Genomic DNA, 13,137 nt, shown 5'->3' with positions numbered 1-13,137 from the left:
TCTGAAAAGTAATGAAAGAAGTAGAAACAAAATTATTTTACTGGTATAGTAGGACCCCCTCTATCCATGGGGGATCGGTTTCAAGACCACTACCCCCGAGATGCTGAAAAATGCAAATTATAGCAAATGTTATTTGAATAGCACTCTACAATAGCATGACTTCAGACTCCCTCTAGTGGCCAGTTCTGGTTATTTCATCTTTAGTACTTACCAGAACTGGCCACTAGAGGGAACCATGAGTATATATTTCCAGGATTTTTCTTTTAATATTTTTTAATACTTTCAGACTGTGGATAAGTGAATTAAGCAGATGCAGATTTGGGAGTCCTGCTGTACAACACTTGATGTCTTCTCGAGTCCAGCAGACAGCACTAGGTAGGCCAGGCAAAAGCACAAGTAATCAAAAGAAATAGGCAAAAAAATCAATTAAAAGGAGCTTTCCTGAAAAGGAAAGGATCCAAAATGAGAAGTACAGAGGCAGGCATCAATCCAAGACGCCCAACACAGCCAAAAGGAAGGACAGAGCAAAAGTCCTCATTGGTTTCCAAGCCTTTTTACATATGCAAAATTCCTGCTCCCTTCGACACCCTGATTGGCTACCGCTGACACCCTCACGATGCTATTTGATGAAAAATTGACTAGATGATTTGACATACAATGGGTGAAAGGAAGGTTAGAAGAAAGAGGGAGACACAAAAGAACGCAAAGCATCTCTTTCGTTCACACAAATCATTCATGTGTGAGACTCTGTCAGTAATCAATAGAAAAACATCAAAACAACTAATTGAGTCTTTTTCCTGTTTTTCTTTTAAGTGAACACACACAGAACATTCCTAACCACCACTTCCTTTCACACTTAGTTATACAATCCAACTTAGGCTGTGGTCACACCAGGGAAATGTTATCCGCTTCTAATGACACTTTCCATTCTTTTCTTGCAATGCATCGTGGTCATGTGGTATAGATCCCTGGATGAATGCGCCCATGTGTCTCAATGTTACCGATTCACTTTCTTCCATTTGAATGGTCATGGCCGGTTACACAGTGTTACTGATTTATTTTCTTTCTTGTTTTACTGTAGCCCCTTAACTTTAATTTTTTTTTAAAAAAATTAATTGATACATCGATATGTTGGGTCATGTTTTTCGATGGGTAGACTTTCCTCAGTTGCGCTGGCGCCTCTGGAAGCCATGTGTTGCACTCAATTGATGTGGGAGCTTCACCCAGGGCTGTGTCACTTTCCAGACAGGAGGTGGAGTGATGGAACACTTCATCGTTGTTTAGTCGTTTGGTCGTGTCCGACTCTTCGTGACCCCATGGACCAGAGCACGCCAGGCCCTCCTGTCTTCCACTGCCTCCTATAGTTGTGTCAATTTCATGTTGGTTGCTTCACAGACACTGCCCAGCCATCTCATCCTCTGTCGCCCCCTTCTCCTCCTGCCTTCACACTTTCCCAACATCAGGGTCTTTTCCAGGGAGTCTTCTCATGAGATGGCCAACGTATTGGAGCCTCAGCTTCAGGATCTGTCCTTCCAGTGAACACTCAGGGTTGATTTCCTTTAGAACTGATAGGTTTGTTCTCCTTGCAGTCCAGGGGATTCTCAAGAGCCTCCTCCAGCACCACAATTCAAAGCCATCAATTCTTCGGCGGTCTGCTTCTTTATGGTCCAGCTCTCACTTCCATACATCACAACAGGGAAAACCATAGGTTTGACTATTCGGACTTTTGTCGGCAAGGTGATGTCTCTGCTCTTTAAGATGCTGTCAAGGTTTGTCATCGCTTTCCTCCCAAGAAGCGTCTTTTAATTTCGTGGCTGCTGTCTCCATCTGCAGTGATCATGGAGCCCAAGAAAGTAAAATCTGTCACTGCCTCCATATCTTCCCCTTCTCTTTCCTAGGAGGTGGTGGGACCAGTGGCCATGATCTTAGTTTTTTTGATGTTGAGTTTCAGGCCGGATAACATTTCCCTGGTGTGACCACAGTCTAAGTTGGATTGTATAATTAAGTGTGAAAGGAAGTGGTGGTTAGGAATGTTCTGTGTGTGTTTACTCAAAAGAAAAACAGGAACACTTACCAACGTCTTTAAAGCGTTGACCTAATTTTACCAACGTACCGACATTCTGGCTGCGGGAAAAAAAAATACATGTAAAAGTTCAGCTGTGTAACGGTAATGGCGGGCGTCTTCCCTGCTGATTTTGCTTCAAAAATGTACCATACCGTTGTACCAGGATCGTACCATACCACTAAGATATTAAAATATCACCAGAACAAAAAACGAGAAGCCTCCCAGCGAGTGGGAACTGAACTGCAGTTACACCGCTGGCTGGTAAAATGAATTGCTAATGCCCATACTTCGTGTGTTGGCAACAATTTTGTCATGCGATCACACCCTTAGTTATACAAAAACTGCAGGCACACTCTGGGATGATGCAGATGGACGCCTAGTCCAGTTCTTAGAACCCTAAACACTCCTTTTCCGTATATTTTAAAATGAGAGTCATAAGATATTATTCCACATATTGTACTAGCCAGCTCTGGGATACCAAATCAGGTTTGTGCTACCAAAATACATGGGCTTGTTTCCCCCAAAGAGAGGTTTTTCTCTCTCCCTCTCTCCCCCCCCCCCCCAGCATTTAAGCAGCATTGAAAAGGAAACATACAGAAGTGGGGCAGGATCTGTTCTCGATCACCCCAGAGTAGAGGAATGTAATGGGCTCAAGTTACAGGAAGCCAGATTTCCGCTGAATATCTGAAAAAACTTCTTAACTGTCAGAGCAGTACGACAAGGGAACCCATGACCTCGGGAGTTGGCAAGTGCCCCAACACTGGAAGCATCCAAGAGAAAGTTGTAGTCAGTAATCGGATGTGCCTTAACTTGGATTCCTGCATGGACCAAGAGGTTGGACTCAATGGCTTTAGAAGCCCCTTCCAACTCCATTATTACATGGTCTATGAACACTCTGTGTTCACTGATGAACACAGAGGAACGTGGTCAGGGCCGGACTGGGACCAAAAATCGGCCCTGGCATTTAGAGCACACAGGCCCACCGGCTGTGGGGACACAGGCCCACCTGTTGTGGGCTCCATTCACGATATTGTGGCGCGCTGAAAGGGCGTTGCTTCTTCAAAGCATTCACTGAGGATCGGGCTCTTGGAAGTCAAGGTGCGACTCACCATCGGGTCGCGCGTGTCGCCTTCGCGGAGATTTCTGCTTTGGCTGGAAGGGGCCAGCAAATGCGCAGGGGGAGCCCCCACCACCACCACCACCACAGGCGGACGCCTTTTATAGCCAAGGGCTGCCGGAGACGGCTGATCGCAGATAAGGAGGGGCGCCATGCCATGTCAGTGGGAGGCGAGCCCCCACCCCTCCCCCCACTGCTCGGCTGCAACACTTGTGAGTTTCCTCTTCAGTCTTATGCATTCCCTGGAAGGAGGTGCCTTCGAAAGAAGCCCACATCTCAGATCGAGCGACCTGGGGGGGCGGCTGTCTTCAGGAAGGCAAACCCTGCACCCACCCTTCGGAAGCAGCCGCCGCCTCCTGCTCCGCGCCTTGCAGGCTCTCTCTCTCCCCCTCCCCCCTTCTCCCAGGTCGCGACCTCTTGCTCGCCCTCCGGGGTCGGACCGGGCAGGCGGGAGGGGGGGAGAGTCGAGCCAACCTCTTCCCGCCCGAATCTGCGTTTGAATCACAGAGGCCCGCCCAGCAGTCCTCCTGCAGGTGGCCAATCCGCAAGGGGATGGCGCCGGCTTCTGCCCGGAGCTGGCCTCCGATTGGTCGCGCCCGGGAAAGAGGTGGGGCGGCGAGAGAGAGAGAGAGAGAGAGAGAGAGAGAGAGAGAGACGAGCGAGGGTGACAATGTATCCAAGCTCTGGGAGCGCAGGGCGAAATCACAAACAAGCCCCCCGCGTCCAGGCACGTGGAGGCAGGGTCAGGGCGGGCGCGCGTGCGTGCGTGCGGAGGCGCTCGCGGCTTCTGCTGGTCGGGCTCGAGCCGTGTGGGTGGGGCCGCCCTTGCCTCTCCGGTGCCGGCTGCTGGCTGACTCGCTCGCTCGCCCGGACCCGACGGGGAGGCGGCGGCGGCGGCCGAGAGCTGCCTTTCTGGCTGCCTTCCGTTGGTTCCGCACCCGCCCTACCCGCCCCGCCCTGGAGAAGGCGAGCCTCCCCCCCCGGCAGCACCGCCGCATCGCGCTGGTGTCTGGCAACAGGCAGCCTTTTCCCCCCCCCCCACCCCACCCCCGATCCTTACCCCGGCAGTGACCGGCCCCGCCCTGGGGCCAGAGAGGCCGGCGAGCCCTGAGCCAAGAGCGGGCTGCGCTCCAAGGGAGGCGACGGGCAGCGAGATCAGGGAGGCCGGCTGGCTGGGGTTGGCTCGGCTGCCGGCCGGCCACCACCGCCACCGTCCCGCTGGGCAAGTGCAGGGGGAAGGTAAGCCCTCCCGGGCGGAGAGGACGGCAGCGCTGCAGCCTCTCTCATCCCTCCCCGCCGGCTTGCTAGGCAAAGGAGAGGGATGTATGCAGCGCCTCTGCGCTGAGGCAGGAACCGGCCTTCTGACCATCGGCCTTTCTGGCATTTGCCAGAATTGCCAGATGGCCAGTCCGGCCCTGAACGTGGTGGAGCTGTGGGTTAAACCTCAGAAGCCTCTGTGCTGCAAGGTCAGAGTATCAGCTGTCGTAAGAGCGAATCCACACAACAGAGGGAGCTCCCGTCGCTTGTCCCAGCTCCTGCCAGCCCAGCAGTTCAAAAGCATGTAAAAATGCGAGTAGATAAATAGGGACCACCTCGATGGGAAGGTAACGGCGTTCTGTGTCTAGTCGCGCTGGCCACGTGACCACGGAAAGTTTGTCTTTGGACAAACGCTGACTCTACAGCTTGGAGACGGGGATGAGCACCGCGCCCTCGAGTCGGACATGACTGGACTAAATGTCAAGGGGAACCTTTACCTTTATGAACATTACCAACTTCCCTGATGCAAAAAAAACGTATCAGTTTTCTTCTTTTTGTAATGTCTGTTGGAGAAAAAGGAAACACATCCTTTTTAATGGGACTCCCAGGTAGCTCTCCTTGGGAGTGTGGCCGAAAAGGCACCGATGAAATTGATTAAGAGCAGGATTCTCAATGTGAATTTGAGAGAGCCCTGACAGAGCTGGAGTGTAGATTTTCTCAGGAAACAGATATCCCATTGAAACTTTCAAATGTCACGGGATACTTCTCAGTATTATCCATTTGCTGGCTTTCAACTGCCAACATTTGCAGTTTACTGGTATATAGATGCTTTTACATCAAGCGATAAGAGTAACCCACAAGACGGTTTGTCATGCATATTTTTTAAAAAGCACAGAATGAATCTGATTTTTGTTTTACTGGATTAGTTCTCAGTCTGGGATCTTATGTCTTACTGAACTTTGTAAGCTTCTTGTATGCTATATAGCTTGTTGCTAATAATTTTTATCTTATTTCTCCCCACTGCAACCATATCTCATAAAAAGATTGAGGTAAATAGGAAAATGTGGAATTAGGTACGCTTCCATATAAAACCGATTCTGGTAGATGAACCCAACTGTCCTTTTTGGCTCACATTCTTAAGTCAAAAGCAAGAATGCTAAAAGAGTTTAGATTTGATTTGGTTTTGCTTGGTGATACTCTGAGGACCTGGGAGGGTATAAGCTTGGGTGCTTGTTTGAAAAATCCTGGATGTTCACATTCTTCTGTGGCATAAGTGGACACACTGCATCTACCAATTGCTTTTAGCTTATTGTAATTATCTCTGCCCCTTCACGGATGGCTGCCTTGTTGTGGCAAAGGGGCTTGAGTAACTCAGAGAAGCTATGGGCTATGCCATGCAGGGACACCCAAGATGGACAGGTCATAGTGGAGAGTTCCGACTAAATGCAATCCACCTGGAGCAGGAACTCGCAAGCCACGCCAGTATCTTTGCCAAGAAAACTCCATGGACAGAAACAAAAGTGGCAGATTTTACTTTCCTGGGCTCCATGATCACTGCAGATGGTGACGGCAGCCATGAAATTAAAAGACGCTTGCTTCTTGGGAGGAAAGCAATGACAAACCTAGACAGCATCTTAAAAAGCAGAGACATCATCTTGCCAACAAAGGTCCTCATAGTCAAAGCTATGGTTTTTCCAGTAGTGATGTATGGAAGTGAGAGCTGGACCATAAAGAAGTCTGACCGCCGAAGAATTGATGCTTTTGAATTGTGGTGCTGGAGGAGGCTCTTGAGAGTCTCCTGGACGGCAAGGAGAACAAACCTATCCATTTTGAAGGAAATCAACCTTGGAAGGACAGATCCTGAAACTGAGGCTCTAATACTTTGGCCATCTCATGAGAAGAGAAGACTCCCTGAAAAAGACCCTGATGTTGGGAAAGTATGAAGGCAAGAGGAGAAGGGGATGACAGAGGACAAGATGGTTGGACAGGGTCATCGAAGCGACCAACATGAATTTGATCCAGCTCCAGGAGGCAGTGGAAGACAGGAGGGCCTGGCATGCTGTGGTCCATGGGGTCACGAAGGGTTGGACACGACTTAATGACTAAACAACAACAATTTTCTCTGAGTTTGATGCCAGTTGAGCAGAAAAGAAACACATTCCAGGCTTCTTACTTAGGATTCTCCTCCATACATTATATATATCCTACATGGCACATCAAGATATATACACAATCTATCAATCTGTCTGTCTGTCTGTCTGTCTGTCTGTCTGTCTGTCTGTCTCTCTCTCTCTCTCTCTCTCTCTCTTGCCTGTAAATCCACATGGGTAAGGTGACATTCTTCCTCCTGATCCATGTAGGAACAAATTATTCTGCCAGATACAGCAGTGTAACATGAGGGGGGCCCCCAGAGGGACAGTTACCCTTGGTGCAAAATTTTTTAGGGGACACAAAACTGCCACCCTTTTGTGGCCCTCCTCCCTGTGCTCTGTCTTGCCGCTGGTCTGGCCTAGGTGGCCCTGTCTGTCTGTCCTCTCTCTATCCCACCCCGATCCCTGCTGAGGCTGTCTGGCAAGCAGACCGAGCCAGCCACTCTCAGCCGGGTGCAAGTGAGGCCCCCGGGCATGAAGGGGAATAGACTGCTCCATCAAGAAGAATGTGCCAGTAGTCTCTGTCCAACGTCTCTCCCTGGGGCTGGCGGAGGGGTTGCAGCGGCGGCTGCTTGACAGCTGGAGCCATTTGGGATGGGCTAAGGACACTGGGGGGGGGGTATTGCCACTAGGAACAGAGGAAGGAGGAGGGGTGCTGTGGAAAGTGGTCCACGTGCTAGGAGGCTCTTTATCTTGGGTGCTGACAACTCATGCTACACCCTTGGCCAGATACACCCTTCAGTACGTTGCAAGTAATAATAAAGCTCCGGTTAGGAAGCAGAAGGAACTCAGGGTGTAGGTGTTTCTCTCTCTCTCCCCCCCCCCCCCATCATTCCTTCCTGTCAGAGGTCATACCCAGAAAGGAAAAGAATACAGGAATTCAAGAAGGGGTTGCTTAGATCGTGTCATCAAGGAAAAGTTAGGTTTCATCGACATAGCCTGTGTTTTCATGACGAAGGACTCTTGGCAAGTGAGGGGACTTGGCACTTTGGGGAACTGAAAAGAAGAACATATTTGCTAGAAACTTTGCTAAACGAGTCAGAAGGACTTTAAACTGGTCTTTGCTGGGGAAGGTGAGGGTATTGTGAAGGGAAGGAGGCAACGAGTGGGGATGAAAGTGTCAGTGATGCAACAGAAACCCAGATGGGGGTGTTCAGGGACCCATCAATCGAGGGGAAGGTCAACTTTGAATCTAATGGAATGATAAAGCCTTCTTCAACTGACCTTGCTCAACAGCTAACCAACTTTTTGCAATGGGTCTGGATAAAATACATTTATACTTTCAATTTCAGTTTGGGAAGAAATCTGCAATTTATCGTTCAAATTGCTTTTAATTTTTTTTAAGCAAAATCAAAGCGTGCTGCTTATATACCGCCTAACTTCAAGCACTCTCTGGGCGATTTACAAGTTAATTATGCAGGCTACACATTGCCTCCACTCCAGAGAGCTGGGTACTCGTTTTACCGACCTCAGAAGGATAGAAGGCTGAGTCAACCTTGAGCCCCAGGTCGTGAGCACAGTTTTGGCCGAAATACAGCCGTTTAACCACTGTGCCATGAGGCTCTTTTAAGTGTGTAGATATTACCTTATCCATTTCCAGATCCACTGCAAGAAACAGAAGTTCCATTGCACAGAACGTATGCTTCCATTGGTTCCTGCGACTCCCTGGCTGCGAATAAACGCTGCCAGTTCTGTAGGAATGTGCACATACATGCCATCCACTTCAGTTCAGTCCCAATTAATTGTTTTTCAAACTGCAATCAGTCTGTCATTCATCTGATTCAGTTTGCATCCAAATATTTTAAAGCATTTGTACTACAGTATTTATTTGAACAGTGAAAAATAACACAAGAATATGTGGCAAAATAAAGGACTGTGACCTGGGAGGCGAAACTTGGTGAGATCAACTACTACTCAACCCCATGTGCAAGCTTGCTTGCTTCCATTCATTCATCATCAGCTCCTTCCTTCCTTCCTTCCTTCCTTCCTTCCTTCCTTCCTTCCTTCCTTCCTTCCTTCCTTCCTTCCTTCCTTCCTTCCTTCCTTCCTTCCTTCCTTCCTTCCTTCCTTCCTTCCTTCCTTCCTTCCGCTCCTGATCGATGTACTGCTATCAGACCAGTTAGCACCCATCCTATAGTCATGTATCTGAGTTTTGCACCCCCCCTCCCTCAATGATGAACTTGGGATGTATATCTGCGAATGTTCCCTTGGTCCCAATTTTCTGTTATTTTTTTTTTCCTGCCATAGATTAGAACGGCGACTCTAATTTTTTTGAGTCATAATTTCATACCCCTTTCCCATGCTTGGGTTCTTCTGTAGGTCGTTCACACCACGCTTCCCCAGGCCATTTATTTCACAAGAAACAGACGCCTGCCTCCAAATGTTCCTCAATGCATCCTCTTTTCCAAGGATATCAAGACTGATTTTGGATAAGAGATCCCAGTTTTTGATGAGGGCAGTATGTGCTCCACCCCGACACACCTATTCCACTTCATCCAGCATCCCAAAACTTCTTATAAAGAATAATGATTGAGCAATCCAGTCACACTGGCATGCTCTCCAATTCATGGGTGTTACATCTCAAAGGCGTTGATAAACCATCTGAAAGGACTGGGGGTGTGAGAACAGAAGTTGTGTTTATACCACATCTTCAACGAGGACGCGAACTGCCCAAACATTGCATCACAACGAAGTGTTTTTAAAAAGAACAGAGAGAAAGAACGCAGTGATTATTTTACTCTTAGAACTTGGAAACTCAGGAGGATTTCTGCGGACTAAAAATATGAGTCAGAGCTGTGCATCGAGATCTAATCTAAAAGCCAAAATAGATATTATTTTCTTGTAGAATCGGATTATATTCCTCCTAATTGCCTGCTCAAGGAAATGGATCCATTAAGGTCACTCCGCTTTTTCTCAAATGGCCATTGAACCAGGATCTTTGACAGTAGCTTGAATTGCAGACTTCAGCAGCTGGTAATACTTAATCTCCATTCATTGACTCAACCACATTTCTGTTCAACAGCATGAGACCAAGCACACTGCTATTAGCAGCTGGTTCAACAAACTTTTTTTTTTAAAGAAGAAACATAATCTAGACAGGGAGGAAGCCCTGTTGATGAGGAACTCTGGTGGGCTCAAAGAAGTCTGGGAGAGAGACTTCGGATTTACAGTCAGAGATGAAGACTGAAAAAAGTTATGGAGTAGGAAATCCTTGAAATCCATCTCAATTTAGGGAAAGAGAGCATTGCCTCAAAGTGGCATATCAATAGTGTTATACTCCTTTGAAACCGAATCACATAAACAAAAATCTGGTTCCAAATTGCTGCAGGGGAGCAAAGAAATTGGCACATAATTACCTTCCTGGTGGCACTGCCCCAGAATATATAATTTCTGGGTCAAGGTGTTTGATAAAAATTAGAAATAGAACATCACAGAGAACTGTTATAAATCCACGGTTGTGACGTATTTTTAGAGTCCAATGCACTACTACAACACCATAAAGAGCTATTTACTTTGTGCGTGTGCAACATTTAGGCAGAAAATTGCTCAGCGTTTGAGGACAGCTGCAGACACTTCAATGAATGCTTGAGAATCTAGAGTATGGAAGTTAGCTTTGATGGAAAATGCCCACTCATAAGTGAGGTACCAGAATTCCAGTATAGATTTGTTTTATAAAACCTCACTTCCGTTCATTCAATAAAGAGGACACACACACCCCCGTATCCACAGGAAAGCAGTTCCACTCCCCCTCTCCTGTGGTTAGTGAAAAGCACGGATTATAGCTAACAGTGTGATGAACCCAGGACTCCACCCCATACCTGTAATTTTTGTTTTGATGGGGCCTCTGCGAGTAAGAAGAGCTGAGTTGAAATCTTCCCTCCTTACTAAGGTGCCCCCCTCTCTTTCTCTCTCTCTCTCACACACACGTACGCACACACGCACAAACACACACATACAAACACACAATCTCACTGGACCCACGGGTTTCTCTTCTTTGAAAACAATTAAGGATTCATTTTCTGTTTACCTGGGAGTCTTGAGTTAGCCTGAAGGCAGGTAAGGGCAGGAGGTGGAAGATCTCTCCCAGGAGGCAGTTTGGTTTAAAGTTTGCATTCTTCCCTCACCTGCCGATCCAGTTCTGAGTTTTATAAGGCAGATGCTACTCTGGAGGGAAGCTGGCCCAAGACCAGGTAAATGATGGTGGCTGCCTCTACTGACCAGACTGATAAAGACATTTAACATCCCTATTTATAAGTACAGTAGGAACCCCATATATGCTGAAGAGTGGTTTCAAGCCCCCCTTGGATATGGGAAACTGTGGATGTTATTGAGCGCTATATACATAGCACGGGAAAAGAAAAAAAGCAGAAAAATTATTTTCACATGCATTATCAGTACTGGCCACTAGACGGCGCCAGATACCATGCGATGTATTCTTCACTAGCAAGTATATCCATAGCATGGTCTCTGGCTCTGTCTAGTGGCTGGTTCTGGAAATGCAAGTGAAAATACAGTGGTGCCCCTTGATTTACGAACTTAATCCGTCTCAGAAGATGTTCGTAAATCAAAGCGTTTGTAAGTCAAAGCACCATTTCCCATTGAAATGCAGGGGAATGGGATTAATCCGTCCCAGCATTTTAAAAAACTATACCAAAATAAAAATAAGAATAAACAGGGCAAGTCCCACGCTGGAACTGCAAAACAAACAAACAAACAAACAAACAAATGTTGGAGTAAGTCCCATGCTGGGACTGCAATATAAATAAATAAATAAATAAATAAATAAATAAATAAATAAATAAATAAATAAATAAATAAATAAAATCACCAAAAACCAACATTGACCCTCAATTCCCCCCCCCACCAACAAAACAAAAGCCACCCGTCCATTCTTCTATTGCAACACAGAAAACCTTGTAGCTTTCTAAAAGTGAACAGGTTTTTCTTTGGAATCAGCTTTCGTAGCCTGTAGCCCCCTTCTTCAGCGGCATGGCATAGAGTCTTAGTAGAGAGCAGTGGCATCGTGTGGGTTGCCAGCATCCGCCGGTATTGCCTCCCCTCAAGGTCACCTTGGGAAGCAACAGGGGAGGGGGCTTGGCACTGGCGGAGCCTCTTATCTGTACCTCCCCTTCTCCTTGGCCCGCCGACCCGCTTTATTTACCCTGGGAATGGAAGCAGGTTCACTTGGCCCTCGCCTGCTGCGGCCACCTGCCCAGAGAGGGAACAGAGCAACCGAGGCAGCTGCCGCAGCCAGAAGACGGGAAGGGAAGCAAGACTCCTGCCCTTTTTTTTTTTTTGCCCGCGATGTGCTCCACCTTGCGCAATGGTTCTGTGGCCAGGCTGAAATTTTGCACCCCTCAGAATTCTGCGCCCAAGGCAACTGCCCCTGTGGCCCTGCCCACACTACACCACTGATAGACAGCTATGTTGAGGAACAAAATACAGAATGCAATGTTCATGCAGAAGACGATGGTCTTTTGGTCCTATCCCTGGTCCTTAATGGCCATGGAGATGATCCTATCAGTGGTCCTTAAGGAGCATCAACAGTACTGCGTGGATGCCCAAGGCTTGGATATATTGTTTTTTTGGACCACCATTCCTCGGTTTTAAAAAAAAAATGTTTGCAAGTTCTGGGGGTAACCAGTACGAATGGTGGTGGATCACGTCGTCCTCTTTCAAATGACCTCCTTCCTGGTGTTTTTCTAAAAAGCGTCCTTATTCTCTCCAGCTCTTTTCTTAGTTTCATCCTTCAACAAGCATTCCATCCGGCAATGCTAAAGAGGAAGATGGAAACCCGCCCTCCTGTCACAGTAACTAAACCTGTGCAGAAGACTTTCCTCCTTTATGGCAAAATTGGAATAGAATTTTCTTTTCTTTTTAAGAAGTCAAGGAACACTGCAGTTCTCTAAGGCCTACTCTAAAGTAAGCATCTCAGTGGGACTTACCCTGAGGCAAAGGGATATAGGTTATACAGTCCATAAAAAACTCAGGATTTTCAGCAGATGTAAGTGGCAAACAGAAACCAACCGGTCTTCAAGATGTCACAAGATTCTCTTCCATTTCTGTAAATGAAAGGAAATCATCAACAGATGAACACAGTTAATTCCCCTTCCCATTTTTTAAAAACTGCTCTTTAATTTGGGAGGTTTTCCTGCTGATTTAGTAAAAATATAATCTGTTGCTTGAGGGGCTTTTTTGGGGGGGGGGGGTTCTCAGCATAAAACCGGCACAAAGAGAAAGGGATGAGTAGAGGATATTTGGTATCACATGTCATGACCCTGGAACAGTGATCTTAATTTGAGACAGACGTTGAACACAGCAATGGAAAAGAGCAGATGTCCCTTCATTTTCTTCAAACTGGGGGAGTGAACAGAGTAAACAGAACTTTAACCAGGGGCACAGAATTGTTTTAGAAAGATCAGCCCCAGAGTAGCTTAGTATTTTTAAAACCATATTTATACAGATATTTGTTTGTTCTTGTTATATGCCTTCAAGTCAGTTCCAAGTTGTGCAACATTAGAAAGGTTTGCAGGGTGAGATAGTTAATG

Source organism: Pogona vitticeps, chromosome 3 (assembly GCF_051106095.1).
Source record: "Pogona vitticeps strain Pit_001003342236 chromosome 3, PviZW2.1, whole genome shotgun sequence".
NCBI lineage: Eukaryota > Metazoa > Chordata > Lepidosauria > Squamata > Agamidae > Pogona > Pogona vitticeps.
This window is presented reverse-complemented; position numbering follows the sequence as displayed.